Source organism: Temnothorax nylanderi, unplaced genomic scaffold, assembly GCF_030848795.1.
Source record: "Temnothorax nylanderi isolate EJ_2023f unplaced genomic scaffold, tnyl_v1.0 TNYL_tig0487_pilon, whole genome shotgun sequence".
In the NCBI taxonomy this organism is placed as follows: domain Eukaryota; kingdom Metazoa; phylum Arthropoda; class Insecta; order Hymenoptera; family Formicidae; genus Temnothorax; species Temnothorax nylanderi.
In genome coordinates, this window is record NW_027249549.1 from 328 (window position 1) to 17,332 (window position 17,005).

Here is a 17,005-nt window from a genome sequence, read left to right on the forward strand (position 1 = left end):
CGATGAATCACTGAAGATAAATAACATCAAAATCTTTTAAGCACTCCCTTATGAAAAAGTAGTACTGGTTTTAATACTGGAAAAAGTATTGGTGAAAGTACTGGAGACATAAGTACTCAAAGTACTACTAAATTCGACCATACTGACTTCGTCAGTACTCCTTCCCAGTACTCATCCAATACTCATTCAGTACTCCCTTCAGTACTTCCTCTAGTGTACTCCCTCCAGTACTCCCTCCAGTACTATCTTCAGTACTTTCTCCCCAGTACTCCCCCCAGTACTCCCTCCAGTACTCCCACCAGTACTCCCTCCAGTACTCTTTTAGTACTTATCGAATACTCGTGGGATACTAACGTGTGGTACAAGCGTAGTAGGGGAGAGTGGGCACCTTGAACCACGTTTTTTCAAATCACATTAAAAATGGTTTTTAATAACTTTTTTATAATATAAATGTGACTATTCGATGTTTAATATAATAAACTTTGTTTGTAAATGATTTAAGAAGTAAATTTTCAGAAATATTTTGCAAAAATAATGATATTTCGAAATGCTGCGTTTGTCACTGTGGACCCCACGCGTGGGGTCGATTGAGCCATAGCGTAGGGTACACTGTGACATGTAATGTGAAAGGTAGGGTACCCTGTGACACGTAGTCTATTAACTCTTCTCTCTACAAAAATGAAAAACCAAGACTGTGCTAGAGAACCAATTTATCAATAATCGTGTCATATTTGTTTTATCAGATGACCTAAGAAATTGAAAACTGAAAACAAAGTCCTATAACCTCACTTTTTGTCGTAACCTAGCAGAGATCAACGAATATTGCCTCACAGCGACTCAATTACATGTGATCTGTAACTAAAGGGTGAAAAAAAACAGAAAATAAAAGTGTGGATATGATTATCGATGGAAATTATTTCATTTTATAGGAAAATTTAGGCACTAACATTTACTATTCCGCGATCGAAACACACTACGGAAACTCGCGCTGTCACGTAGGTAGGTTAGGTAGTTCTGTAAGCGTGGCACAGAGGACCCCACTGAACATTGATATTATTTATCGTAAATATTTCAGATACAGAACAATTAAACGTTTTTGTGTGCACGTTGGTATTGAACCTAGATCCCGACGAACGTCTTATGAATTTTTTTTTAACTGTATAATTCCTAGAAATCCATATTATACATATCAAAAAGTTATGACAAGTAAAAATTTACTTTGCAAGACTCCAATTACATATCTGCCTTTAACTAAAGTATATATGCTTATTTCGGCATAATTTTTTGATGGAAGTTATATGTTTTGAAAACGAAAGTTTTCATACCCACCGTCACTATTTTGCAGAACGTTAATACAGAAAACTCGCACTGTCACATTGGACTTCGTGGCTCAAGGGAGCCCACTCTCCCCTACTTGCGCAGTACTATCCAAGTAGAACAAAAAGTCAAGATGATATCAAAATAACGTCATATTGATAGTTTAGTGTGTTAATTTAGTATTTTATTAATTTAATATTTCCAAGATACGTTACGAAAAAGTAGTACTAGCAATCAGTACTCAATACTGAGTGATCAGTACTCGTAGTATTGACAGTATTAGTATGTTAATACTCATGAATAATGCAGAATGGTTAGTACTGTGCCTATTAGTTCTTACAGTACTGGCAGTACTATCATGATAGTACTCCGAATATTAATCTGATAAAGTACTGACCACTTCAATACTTTGAAGTACTAATGAGTATTATTGGTTGTAGTACTGCCAGTACTGTAAGCACTGACAGACACAGTACTGACCATTCTGCAGTATTCATGAGTATTAACATACTAATACTCTCAATACTACGAGTACTGATCACTCAGTACTGAGTACTGATTGCTAGTACTACTTTTTCGTAAGGGTTCTTCTATAAAATTATGTCTTTTAATTTTTATATATTTTTTTTCAGGAAGAACTTCGAAGACAAAATATTTTTTATAATTTTTCTACCTTTAGAATTTTACCTTTAGAAAGCTATATATGATTCGATTGTTTAGTTATAAAAAATTATAATTTTTGTGGAAATTACAATCGATCAAGTGAGCAATGCAGAAAAAATTCACTTCTTATAAACCATGATTAAGATTCAGGAAGAGTTTATTTAGAAAAAAGTATGGATCAAAATATAGACAATTATATAAAAAAAAAGAATTAAAAAATGATGATTTGAATATGATTTATGTTAGTAACGAGAAAAAATAATATAAAGATAGACGCTCTATCAAATGCATTACCATAATGGAATTTTAAGTAAAATGTTTTACTTTTTGTTTGCGAACAATTTATATATATATATATATATATTTATATTTGTATTGATATAATGTATCACTGTCATTCTTGAGATATTGTTAATGTCTTCATCTGCACTGCTTTCCTACTATTTTATGTTTATTATTAGACATATATAGGGGAGACCGGGGCACCATGAGCCACGGGGTACCATGGGTCATTGACTGTTTAGAGTAATCCAGAATGTTTAGTTAATTCAACTAGTATCATGTGACAGTTATTTCGTTGCCCATACTTTGTATCTAGGTGGCAGTCATCAAAGTCCGTAGTCTCGAGACACACGTGACATAAATGGTTTTCGTGATGCGTAAATAATTTTTTAACCGTTTAGAAATGTTTTAATATTGTTTTTGTAGTAAAATATACACGTACTAAAAATTAGGTGTAACTTTCTAGCATCTTTTGTCATTTTACTATACTACAGATAATCATGTATCATTTTTTTTTTTTTTATTACGTTTCACCGTTTTCTATATTAAGTGCATTCGGGCCACCATGGGACACCCGGGAAGAATGTTATTTCCGGGGCCCCTCAATTTGATAGGTGTATTTGATAGATCTTTCGCTGAGAAAAAGAATGCCGCAAACCACAATGCGCTACGATGCATAGTTTTCGAGATATCGATTTTTAAATGTAATAATAGCAACATTGGGTAATTGTGTACAAGGAGGGGGTCACCTTGGATGACCTTGATATTTTAGTATGTTGTCAAGGTCACCCTCCTGAATGACCTTCAGAAGGTTTCAGCCCGCGCTCGTTTATTCAGAAGTTATTAACAAAAAAAGTTTGAGAAATGTAGCAGTTATTTTGAGTATTAAAAGGCATAAATGACTAATATATATGTGGAAATAGTACATGTATGAACAAAGGAAAAAGTCTTTTAAAGCAGTGGAGAGTCCACGCATGTACTTTGAAGGCACACTATGTGTCTAGTTTAACAATAGTGGAGCCCCCCCCGCAGGGGGGTGGAACCTACTGCCTCCACGCATACACTTTTCACGAGACGAGTTGTCACATGAGTTCGTGGCGTGCTTTACGAGCTTGTTTATATATGTACATAATGAAACATATTGTACGAGGTGTGATCAAAAAGTTCGTGGAAAAAATACATGTACTATTTCCACATATATATTAGTCATTTATGCCATTTAATACTCAAAATAACTGCTACATTTCTCAAATTTTTTTGTTAATAACTTCTGAATAAACAACAAGCGCGGGCTGAAACCTTCTGAAGGTCATTCAAGAGGGTGACCTTGACAACATACTAAAATATCAAGGTCATCCAAGGTGACCCCTTCCATGTACACAATTACCCAATGTTGCTATTATTACATTTAAAAATCGATATCTCGAAAACTATGCATTGTAGCGCATTGTGGTTTGCGGCATTCTTTTTCTCAGCGAAAGATCTATCAAATACACCTATCAAATTGAGGGGCCTCGGAAATAACATTATCCCCGGACACCCAATGCTGCGGCACCATGAGTCACACACGCCACCAAGGTTGATGATAGGTTGATGATATATGTTATTTTTGATTGAAGAAAACATGTCAGAAGTTAGTTTTTCTCAAAAAAAAAAAAAAAAATGATATTTCAGTAGTGGGTTCTGATCTTTGTTTGTCCTGCCCAATCCTGAACAATGTCATAAGAAAACGTATAAAATAAAATTTTTTTCAACTTTTGTAAATTTTTGTTATTTCTTGAATAAATAAACCTAGTTTTTGTGTGTGACTCATAGTGCTCCAGTGACAGACCCATGGTGCCCCGGGTATGGAGCACCTTGGGTCATTTCTCAAAAAATGTGTTTTAATTTTTTTCTCAAAGACTAATCAATATTTGCCAAATACGCTAAATAAATTTTAAAATTTACATAGTGCTTTAATTATTAAAAAAAATAAGACAAAAAATCTTATATTTAAAAGTACTTTTCAGAGTTTGAATTTCCCTAGAAGGAAAATGTCATTGTGCGTATGATCATAACACAACACTTTTATTCTGCGCATATACCATTGGAATAAGAATGACTGCGTTCAGTAGAAAAGTAGCTTAGTAAGTGATTAATAATTTTTAATATGATTGGTTCTTGTCTTTAGTTCCTCCGTCGGATCTAAGACTAGTATTTATAGTCGTATTTCATTTCAAGACCGTCTTAAGGTCGTTCTACATTAGTCACAAGCAATTCATATTGTCGAATGTCGCAAGAGGCTTGCAATTTGAGCTTTTACACTGCAGCCGTAAGTCACAGCCAATCAAAGAAGAGAATTGTAAAAATGTCGTTATCATTGTTATCAACATGTCCTAAAGAAGCAGAACTATTAGTAGTACAAGCAAGTAGTATTGCTTTTTTTGCAAGCAGTACTACTTCTGGTCGTAACGTAGTCGCAAATAACAATTACAAGGTTTGACCAAATCCAAAATTTGCGTCTCTGCGATTTGTGACAGGCAATATGAGCATCGAACTCCGTTGTCTATTTGGTTTGCTCATTCGTGTTTTATTGTAACCCGCAAAGATATTAATAAGTTAGAAAATTTTAGTTTAATAATGAGTAATACAGGCCGGTATTTATAGTTGGATCTTATATTTAAGATCGTCTTAAGTCTGTCAAAGCAGTTTTAGGACTCCGTCCAGCCAATAAAATGCGATCATATATTAGCATCTTAGCCCCAGACTTAAAATGATCTTAAATATACGATCTGACTATGAATACCAGTCTGTGATTGGTTTATGACATCTTAAGATTGTACCTAAGACGGTCTTAAATATAAGAACTGATTATGAATACCGGCCTTAAGTGCATAAATCGTAATAAAGAGTTACTGGCTGCTTTCAACAGAAAAAGCAATTTGGTAAACGCTTAGTGATTCTTTATTACGATTGGTTTCTATACTTAGACCCAATGAGGAACTCTTGCTAAAAGCAAGAATCAATTATATTAAAGAATTACTAAGTGCTTGTTAAGGTGCTTTTTTTGCTGAACCCAGCCAATAGAAACTGATGAGAAATATTAACAGGAATAGAAAAGTTGTTTCCTACATTAAAAATATGGAGGACCGATTGTATTTGAATTACTTCATCTACATTTATTGCAAAATATTATGCTTTTCCAGGAGAAACCACACAAATGTTCGCAGTGTTCAAAATCATTTCCGACGCCGGGTGACCTGAAGAGTCACATGTATGTACATAACGGGCTATGGCCGTTCAGATGTCACATTTGCAGTCGCGGTTTCAGCAAGCCGACCAATTTGAAGAACCACATGTTGCTCCATCTGGGCAGATGCTCCAACAAAAAATACATCAAGTCTATCTCTGATTTTTGATCGAATGCTAATTTGTAATAATTTCATTTAAAAAATCGAGAATTACTGGCGTATGCGTCTATACGGATAATGTGCCATCGTTGGTCAAACATGTAATTTAATAAGACATCAACTATATGTACACAATTCTTCTGTATCGCAATTGATTGACAAATAATACTTGAGTCTGATACTTGTTCATGTATAAACTTTTTGCAAAATTTCTAATTCAATATGTTGTATTATTACAATTATTCTACTTTATGACTAATATGTAATCTTTTGAATAAGCATTATTAACATATCCACAAGAATATGGTTCTTATCTTTCTGTCAACATATGGGTATCCGAGCACTGTTTTAAGTTAAACGTTGAAAATTTTTACGTTTTTATGTACGTTTCGTTATAATGTCTCAGATCCCTACCCTCGGATCGAGAAAGAACAGTTTCGCACGGACTTCTTCTCATTGTCACTTTTACATTTATAATAGAAACGTTGTAAAGTTGAATATTATATTGTTCAATTAGCGATAGGATAAAAGTATCTTACAAGTATTTCAAATTGTTCAAATCTATTGGCATAGTTCCGAACTCTCTATTACTTTGAAGAAAAGCAATACTTTCAAGCAGATTCGAACCTAGACGAAATGGGTATCTCTATGAGTAGGGGAGACCGGGGCTAAACCGCCAGCGGGGTTGAACCGCCAAATCAAATATCTCGGAACCTGTATATTGTGCGAACTCGCTATTAACATTGTAAACGCTGCTTATGGTACCCATGTGACCAACGGAGTTTCGGCAGGTTACCTGCCGTGTTATGATTTTTACGAGGGCAAACGTGTTTTCGGAAGGTGAAAGTGAAATTTTCTGCGCGTGGAAATATTGTAATATCTGCAATAATATTTGCTCTCCAAATCTCGCGGTACGTGATTATAAAGAGTAATGCATGCTGAACACGAATCCAGTGTAGTTTTTTCATTATCGTTGATGTCTAATATTTCGTGGGCGATCAAACCTGAAACTTATGTTTGGGGCTTATCCGCCAGTAAGCACCCGGGGTTGGTCCGCCAGTCTCGTCACTGTGGCGCGCCGGGCGCACGACTTCAGCTCACGGCGATTTCAGGTTAGGTTTCCCTCGAGCGTGATTCTGTCTTCCCTTGCACGTGCGTCAGTTTGTGTAGGAGGGAAATGGTACGCACGTATCGTCGCAAAACGGGTGTTTTTGGGTGTTTTGGCCGACCGAAAAGATGGCGGACCGTTGTTTTCGAGATCGCTTACGCTCACGGCACGTCGGCGAGGTACGGCGAGGCACGGCACGGCTCTGAGATCCCGCGATTTCCGCGCGAGAGTTGACATGCCGCGCGCGCTGTAGATCGTCCCGACTCCCGGCCGCGGTAAATCGTCGTTGTTGGTCGTTGTGTCAGTGACAGTCGCGCGTGCGACCGCATCGTCCAGCGTTCGCCGCATCGTCTCGGCGTCATTGTCGCCGCCGTTGTAGTGGTGGTGGTGTCGGTGGTGGTCATCGTCGTCGTCGTCGTCGTCGTCGTCGTCGTGGTGGTCGTGGCCGTTGTCGTCGTGGTGGTCGTGGCCGTCGTCGTCGTGGTGGTCGTAGCCGTCGTCGTCGTGGTGGTCATGGCCGTCGTCGTCGTCGTCGTCGGCGCGTCGAGGAATCGGCGCGAGGACGCCGTCGAGTCGGTAAAATGGTCGCGCTTCACCGCGAGCTTTTCTAACCCCCCTGTCGCTATTTATCGCTCCCCCGCGAGAAACGCGGCTTGGTTAGGTTGCTCGAGGGTCCGCGCTGATCCTATGGCACCGGAACGCCGTCACGCGTATTCCCCGTGGTTGCCCGCGTTGACAATGTGACGTGCCGTTGGGGAGTTTACGATTTGGTTAACCTCTGTATTCACGTGCCTAAATTGTTTTATGGAATAGGTAAAACAATTATTTTTTAATGTTTTGCATAAAAATTTTTAATAAATTTTTATATTTTTCTCTTAAAAAACAATTATTAAAATGTATCCTATCATTTTTCAGGATTACATGTACGTATATGTATTGAAAATGCAGTGTGGCGGATAAACCCCGGGGGGGTGGCGGTTCAACCCCGGCATTTTTGAGATTTCAATTTTTGCACCGTTGTCGTTTTTGCTCTATACCGGTTAAACAAAGCGACGTAGATAAAAATTTCCTTAATAAATTTTGTAGCTAAAGGTTCACTCTTTACAGTGGTATACCACATTTAACTTCAATTATTTATTTTGTTGTTAAAAATCGGCTCCGAAAAAAAACTGGCGGTTTAGCCCCGGTCTCCCCTACTTAAAAAAACAAGAATAGAGGAAGTGCGGGTATTGTGAGATAGTGGAGCAATATGAAACATCACGATATCTAGCCTATTAAGTGTCATAATCTAGCGGGCAGCAGTGGAATTATTAGCTACTGGACCCCTAAAATCTAACGTACAAAGCGGCAGCATAGTACAAGGTGTTATAGAATTAATACATTAAATTAAATATTTGGTGTGTAGTACACATTGTGTACTGCGTTAGTTCATATACTTTTATTTTCCAGTTAATCTACTTCACAGATTCTTAGTCGCTATTTGTTGCTTGTAAAACTAACAATAAGATAGAACTTTAGTGTAATCTATTTAGAAAGTGTTATATGGTGTAGATTTCTATTGTGTATGACAAAAAACTAAAGATAAAAATGGCGATGGCAGATAATGCGGGATAGTATAATCCGCCAGTTTTTATAAGTATTGCATTTTATACTCTATACTCTATATTGTTTCTTTTTTTCAGGAGTAATATTATAATAATAAGTATATATGGGTATATATCATTATATGAGTAAAAGTTTTAAATGTTACATGTTACGTATATTTGTAATGTAAAATTTTATGTTACAAAAAGCCCAAAAATTAGAGTTTGTAATAAATTATAATATAATAAATGTATACAATAATATAATAATTATTATAGACGTCGGCAGAAGATAAAATACGGGGTAGAAGATAAAATCCGATTCAACTTCTCGAAAACCTCTTGGGATTTCTCTCCCAAAATTTCGAACAATTTTCTGTAAGTGAGTATAGAGGTTTTGCAAAGAAAGAAAACCCCTTTACAAATCTGCAGTAATATAGGAACAAAATCCTAGAAAACTCCGCAATTGTTTTTTATTATGCGATTCTGGCCAGTTTTTCACCGCGGAAATTTTCTCGAGGTCTGTGGTCACTCTCTGCCGAGACTATATGCCCTAAATAGTTAACATTTCTTTCAAAGAGAATACATTTCTTTGGATTTATTTTTAAGTTTACTTCACGAAATTGTTGAAAAATCTTTTTTAAATTCTCAAGCCTCTTTGAAAAACTCTTTCTTAAAATGATCACATCATCTAAATAAACCAATTAGAGTATACTCGCACTTCCTCTATTATTTCCAAGTAGACTCGAACCTGAATCAAATATGTTCGAGTACTTGTTATGAGTACTTTACTGGAAATTTTACCTTCTTTCGAATCAAACAATTTGTATAAAAAGACAATTATTTTAATATATTATTTATTAATAATTACAAATATTAGATTATCAATCGATAAACTAAATATGATAAAAATATTATAGGATCATAGGAGTCATGGTGTTATTTCCTTGAGTAAGGAAATGAAAACGCCGATATGTAGGAATAACTCTCCAAATATCTCTATGTTCGTCACTTTATTATAGCAGTCAACGGAGCGTCTTGTCTGGGCGAGAGCTTGACAAACACTGAATTCCGTATAATGATGACAATACGAATAGGCACTGCCTAATTCTAACGTTGTCGATAATATAGATCGAACATACCGCCCGTCATTAAAACTTTAGTTTCAATTAGAATGAAAAATACATTATTACGTAATAATTAGACTTGACTTATACAATGTTAGATGACAAGAATATGTTACAATACAACTATAATATGCGTCTCCGTTGACTTATACAATTGAATTAACATTAGTCTATAGAAACTTGATATGAATATAAATTTTAGAATTAACAGATTATGATTAAACAGTCAATCATGAGTCAAATTCACAATCCAGAAGGGATTAATACATTCTTCTTCTCAGTTACATGAGTTTAGTACTGCGGTAGCAGACTGACTTTGCTTATTGACCTCTTAATTATCCCATTCTTTGTCTTTAATGTAAGGACTCGAACCAATTGATCCTTTCCAGGATAAATGTCAATAATTTTTGCTAGCTTTCAACACAGGGGTGGAGTGTGGTCTTCTCATAATACCACAATTCGTCCGGCAAGAGATGAGGGAGATTTTATCGTCCTCTACTTCGTCCTTTGATACAACTGCGTCAAATATTCTGTAGACCATCATTTTCAATAGTGTTAAACCATTGATTGAACTCTTTGCTATCGAGGAAGTCTATGCTCATTAATTTCTGTGAGATTTGGCTCAGGCAAAGCCTGGAGTAGATTACTAATAAGAAAATGGTCTGGTGTTCTTGTCCGATTGCTGCGCCATCTCTCGCTACCGCTGGTCCGGTGTCATCACGTTCACGTAATCGTACTTTCCAAATAACTTTTTTGCTTGGAGTCTCAGCCTAATTCTACAAACGGTATGATATTCCTTGATGTCTACTGAATATATGGTCCTGCAGTCTCATTTTGTAACATCAAGTTGTAGAATTTTTATACAAAGCAAATATTGTTAAAAGTGGATTTTTTTTACTGCTTTATTTACTTATTTTTTTACAAAATCGGTAGTCGTCCACAGAGTAGAGCACATACTTTAATTCTGTGCAAGATTTTTTCAAATCCATAAAGCCAATAAAAAGTTAAGTGGAAAGTACAATTGTCGGTATTACAGACGGCTTTAGGATCCCCTTAAGGCACAAAGATTATTTGGATCACTGGATATTACTGTAATAGGTCGAGAATTAAAACATGATTCAATTTGGGTCAATACAGTATACATCTCTTCATATGTTAATAACGCATTTTCTACTATTCGTTTCAGATGATATTTAATTGATTTTAAAGCTTTAGCTCTTTGATATGGATAACTATTAAAAGACAGTCAATTTGGACCTTTCCACCAAAGTTCCGGCCTCCCAAATGAAATGCACTAGGAGGAAAAAATGCCAGTTTACTTGATTAAGAGACAATTTAGACACAATCTTATTTTTAAATTGTTGTGAATATAATAAATTGGTCAACTCTTTTAATTCTTTATTTGCGCCAACAAAGTTTGTGCCATTATTCGAGTATATGTCACCCGGTTTTCCACGCCTTGATATAAATTGTTTCAGCGGGTGCAAAAACGTTTCCGCAGTGCAATCGTAAACTAATTCTATATGAAGTGCTTTAGTAACGAAGCAAACAAACAATACAATATATGATTTTACAATATATGATTGTACACTGCTCGTCAACGATTCCTTTCCGGGGAACACAGAAGTTCTAGTGACTTTAATAGAAGTAACCAATTGCGTCTCTAGACTTTTATGTTCCCCCTTTATTTCAGGAAAAGAGTCGTTGACGGGCAGTGTACACCTTTCACCGGGCGGTACATCCTGTACAAATGCGTAACGATTGGACACCGCTCGATTAGACACACGCAATATTGGACACGTTTTATTGGACACGTAACGATTGGACATCGCACGATTGGACACAGTATGATTCGACATTGCACGATTAAACACGCACATTGCACGATTGGACACCGAACGATTGGACAGCGCACGATTGGACATCGCACGATTCAACACCGCACGATTAGACATCGCACGATCGGTTCCACATGGGTTTTCAACTTATCACGCGAACCGAGGTCCACCCCCACCTACCATTGCGGGGAGGGGCGTAGCCCCGTGTGTACTGTACCGTCGCTTACGTGTGTACTGTCTATACACAAATATCACGCGAATCGTACAATGTTAAAGCTGTGTCGAATCGTGCGGTGTCGAATCGTGCGGTGTCGAATCGTGCGGTGTCGAATCGTGCAGTGTCCAATCGGGCGGTGCCCAATCGTTCGGTGTCCAATCGTTCGGTGTCCAATCGTTCGGTGTCCAATCGTTCGGTGTCCAATCGTGCAATGTGCGTGCTCAATAGTGCGGTGTCGAATCGTTTTATGTCCAATCGTGCGGTGTCCAATTGTTACGTGTCCAATGAAACGTGTCCAATATTACGTGTCTAGGTAAAAGTGCATAATAACGGACCCAACCCCAATGACTTTGACTTTGACATATATTGTCAAAAACATGCCCATGAGTAATTATCAAAAGGTTTTAAGCGTTGCTCGTTGTTTATTAAAAAGTTATTAACAAAAGAATTTTTACAAAATTATATGTAATTTTTATATACAACGTACGTTTTACATAATCTATTCTTAACTGCTTTATCCATCTATTTATGTGTAGTAAATTGTATCCCCCTACACCTCTACTCCGTAAAAACTAACCTAACTCAACCCATTTCGTAGAGGTAATTATTTTGAAAAGTTACCGAATTTCGAGGAAATAAAAAAAATACAATTGGAAATTAATAATACATTTTTATGTATATTGTGACACTCGTCCGCGCGTTCGTCGCACTCGCACTCCCGCCGCTCTCGCGAACGCGCCGCGCTTCCCCGTCACCGGGAATAAGAATACTCTTATTAAAAATAGGAACGGATTTATTGCCCTCAATACATCCAGACACGTCTGTCCGGTTCAAGATCCAGGGCGTAAATCTGACAAACGATATTTACAAACAACCGTTGCTAGGACGATTCGCGACTACTCGCTACGGGGCGACTCGTATGAGCGCACGGCACAGCGAGCGCACAGCACGGGCGTAACACTACCCCCCCTTTTCCAAGATTGTCGCCCCGACAATCCGGAAGGGTAGTTTTTCGCGGTCCACAGCTCTTCTACTCTGTAGACTCCAGGGCACCGGATGGTTCACTTGCCCTCCTCGAGCTGCTGCCCGAGTAAACGGACCCCATCCCTCTTGGTCCCCGGTAGTCGCACTCTGGGTCTCCATCCGTCCTTCTTCTGGAGAGAGCTGGCCAGGCTCCCCCCTTCTGACGGTCCCAGAACGACCCTGTAGGAGCTCCGCTCTTCCCGGTGTGGTCTCCCCCGCTGCCGGCCTCCGACGTCGCCACTAAATCTTCGGACAAGGGGGGGGGGGAAACTTCCTGAGGACCCAGCGCCACTCAGGCTCCCCAAGTCCCTGCCTCGGCATTCGCCTAAGTCCCTCGGAAAACCTCAGTCGAAAACCGAGGGCAAGGCAGTCTTCTTTTAATAAGGAACTCCCCTCCAAAGAAGTCTTCGGCCGATGTTCTGCCACGGTATCCCACGCTTCTTCGCGAACCGCTGACTTCCTCGGACTCCGTTCCACTATGAAAACAAATAAACGCACAGAAACAAAGAATACAAGAACATTTGAATAAGAAAATAAAATTTCAACACTTTACACGTTGCTCCACAACTTTTATTTAATACACATTTAAAATTCCAGTCTTTCTCACATATTCCCTTCCGGGCTCCGACCTATTCTAACTCCTTAACCCAATTTCCTTTCACAATAATTAGCTAGTCTATCCGAATGTACAACTTTATTCTTATGTCGAGGTGATTTCTGAATACAGTATACAACATCACTAAGCTTCTTTATTATGAAGAAGGGCCCTTCCCAATTGCTCTGCAATTTTGGAGCCTTTCCCTTGACTCTTCGGGGATTATATAACCAGACTCTCTGCCCTTCCTGAAAAAGAACTTGCCTAACTCCACGATCGTATCGAGCCTTCATTCGAGAAGATTTCATATTCATCTGCCTCCGAGCGGCGGAATGAATTTCCTCCAATTTTCCCTTCAGATTCTTGACAAAATTTCCAACCAGAGGAGGCTCCTCTCCAAGAGACTTCGAAGGACTCCCCCGCAAGAGATCTGAAGGTAACCTGAGATCACGAGCGAAATATATTACCTGATAGCTGATCAAATATGTCGTCAATTCTGGGGAGGGGATGTGAATCTTTTTCCGTTATTGCGTTCACCATTCGAAAATCCACACAAAATCTAATTGTTCCATCTTTCTTTTTTACTAAAACCACAGGAGAAACCCAAGGGCTTTTTGATTCCTCAATTACTCCACAAGCTTTCATTTCCTCCATAATTTTTTCCACCTCCCCTCTCATTTGAAAAGGAATTCGTCGAGGTACCTGTTTTATGGGGAGAGAGTCTTTCACATTTATAACATGTTGAACAACATTACAGTTTCCCGCAACAATGTTTTCGGAAAATACATTTTGAAATTTCACAAGAAATTAGGCAAAAAGTTCCTTCTCAGTCAAATTAAGATTCTGAGAATTATTTTCGAAGAGTTCTTTCAAGGAAACAGGGACTTTATTAGAAACATCCTCAATTCGAGCAAATTGCGTTTCCGATTTTGAAATTCTGAAAGCAGTATCAAAGATTTCTTCCAAGTTCACGATTTTAAGAAAATCTACTCCTAGGATACAATCATCATTAATATCAGCTACTAGTAAAGGAATTACCACAGAATGATTTCCTATTTCTACCTTAGCTTCTACTTTAAATTCAATAAAAACTTTTTCACCAGTAGGATATTTTAAATTTATTTCCTCCAATGGAAGTTTTTCCTTTCCTGCCTTCACGAATTTCTTACTAAGAATGGACACATCGGAGCCCGTATCAACCTTGAAAGAACAGTCTCGTCCGTCAACTTTCCCATCATAACAAAAATAATAACAACGCAACTTAATTCTATTTCTTTTTAAAACGGTTTTATTATTTCCATTCAACAGAACATTTTCGCAAATAAAATTCGGGGTATTAATAACGCGAGCCAAACCTTCCCCGCTAAGTTCGACTAAGCCGCGTTTCCCTTTTCATCAGGACATTCGGAACGGAAATGCCCGGTCTTTCCGCATGTCCAACACTCTCCGCGGCTGGCGCCAAATCTGCTGCCACGCCAATTTCCTCTCTGTACTTTCTTTCCTTCTTCCTTTTCGTTATTACCCTGGTGGAAATAATTTTACAAATTTTCACGCAAAAATTATGCGAAAACTACAATTTCTTATAATATAATTACAACTTTTCACGCTATTTTCACGTAATTTTTACGTCAAAAGTACGCGATTTGGGCCATGTTTGTAATTTTTCATAAATTTACGTAGAAATTTTTATGAATAACTACAACTTTTTGGATATACTACAAAATAAAATATAAAATTTACTTAAATTCTCTCGTTGAACATTATTTTATTGCTGAAAATCTTGATTACGTGCAAGCTTAATTAAATAAATTTATATTGTACTTAGAAAATTTGCTTACCACTGCTGGATTTGAACCTGAAACCCCTGGCTCTTGAGTCAGTCACCTTCCGCACTGTGCTACAACAATGATTGATGAAGACGTTTCGTAATGTCTATATATGTTACACTTATTGTTAGCAGACGTACGGAAGGTGTCAGCTCTTAATAGGGTCGGCTCATTATATATATATATATATATATATATATAATATATATATATATATATTTCTTACAAAATTGATGTCGGTCATCTATTCGATATCGAATCGATGACTTATCGACATCGAATTTGACATTGAAAATCAGCCGATTTCAATCAAATTGTTTTGGCATTAAGTTGCTTCTTTCTAAGTTACTTGTGTTCAAAACTCTAAAAATTTTGTCTAAAATTAAGAGACTATCACCATATAGTATGCAGATAGTCATCGATTCGATGTCGATCGATATCGAACCGATGACTATGCATACTCTCATATGGTGACAGGCCGATATTCATAGTCGGTTCTTATATTCAAGTCCGTCTTAAGTTGAATCTTAAAATGTCATGAACCAATCGCATAGCCGTATTAAGCCTCTTGCACAATGCCAGGCAACAGGCAATAGGAACAGAAAATAACAAAAAAATCGTTAATTACGACCTAAAAAATTCGAATACTATGATTGGTTGGCAACAGGCAATAGGCACAGAATTTCCAACGTGACGGAAACTCTGTGTCTATTGCCTGTGTCACTGTTTATTCTGTATTTATACATGTATTTATACATGATTTCTGATTTCTATTCCCTGTTCCTATTGCCTGTTGCCTGGCATTGTGCAAGGGGCTTTGGCGTCTTAAGACATAACTTAAGACGGTCTTGAAATAAGATCCGACTATGAATACCGGCCATTAGTCTCTTAAGGGGGCATATACCTTTCTCGGACCAAAAAAACAGCATATTTCACGATTTTTTTCCGACGAAAATATAAAAGATACGAGGATCGGGTTTTTCGCAAATGAAAGTACATATTTTAAAGTGCATTTCCTGATTTTTTTTTTAATTAGTGATGGAAACCCCTTCCCCTACAGCCCCTCGCCCTAGGCCCTGCTTGTCGTGGAGGGTTTTGCGGTACCGGCGGAATCTCCAAGCTGGCTCATCTGAAGACAAAAAATAAAAAAGGGTCTTAAAGTTTATGATATTTTCTAGTCCCTGACGGATGGGATTTCCCAAATTTTGATTTTTAACAAAATGGCGGACTTCCAAACTTGAGACATCGATTTTTAGTCAAAATTTTCATTTTGTTTCTTAAAAAAAATAGAAATAATTAAAAAATTGCAAAAAGCATCCGTCAGGGACTAGAAAATATCATAAATTTTAAAACTTTTTTTGATTTTTTGTCTTCAGATGAACCAGCTCGGAGATTCCGCCGGTACCGCAAAAACATGCAGGGCCTAGGGCGAGGGGCTGTAGGGGAAGTACTTTCCATCGCAAATAAAAAACAAAAATCAGAAAATGCACTCTAAAATACGTACTTTCATTTGCGAAAAACCCGATCTTCGTATCTTTTATACTTTCGCCGGAAAAAAATCATGAAATATGCTATTTGTTTTTGTCCGAAAAAGGTATATGCCCCCTTAATTTTAGACAAAATTTTTAGAGTTTTGAACACAGGTAACTTAGAAAGAAGCAACTCTTGATGCCAAAACAATTTGATTGAAATCAGCTGATTTTTTTATGTTAATTTCGATGTCGATGAGTTTCCGGTGAATCGACGTTGAATTGACGTCGATTCGACATCAACCTTCTCACTGGATAAACATACTAAATATGCGACATGTTCGACATTTTTACATCAGGCTATGCTGAAATCTACAACTTTCAATAAGATCTGTTTCTATTCCTGCACTGCTAAACTAGTGCACACTGATGCAGTATAAGTTAGAGTGGGACAAGTATATCTTACATTTAATCATAAAAATATTTTTAGAATATTGTAGAAAGTTGTAAATAGTTGTAATTTTTACAATAATTTGCAACTTCTACAAATTACTAAAATTTTTATAAA

The 17,005-nt window shown here is 37.4% G+C and overlaps 1 long non-coding RNA gene across 1 annotated transcript; it reads left to right on the forward strand.

The window, feature by feature from the left end:
- The first annotated feature begins 5,405 nt into the window (after positions 1-5,405).
- LOC139783307 (uncharacterized) lies at positions 5,406-7,911 on the forward strand. Its single transcript, XR_011721206.1, has 2 exons — positions 5,406-7,572; positions 7,675-7,911. It is a non-coding gene; the product is annotated as an uncharacterized lncRNA (long non-coding RNA).
- The last annotated feature ends 9,094 nt before the right edge of the window (positions 7,912-17,005 follow it).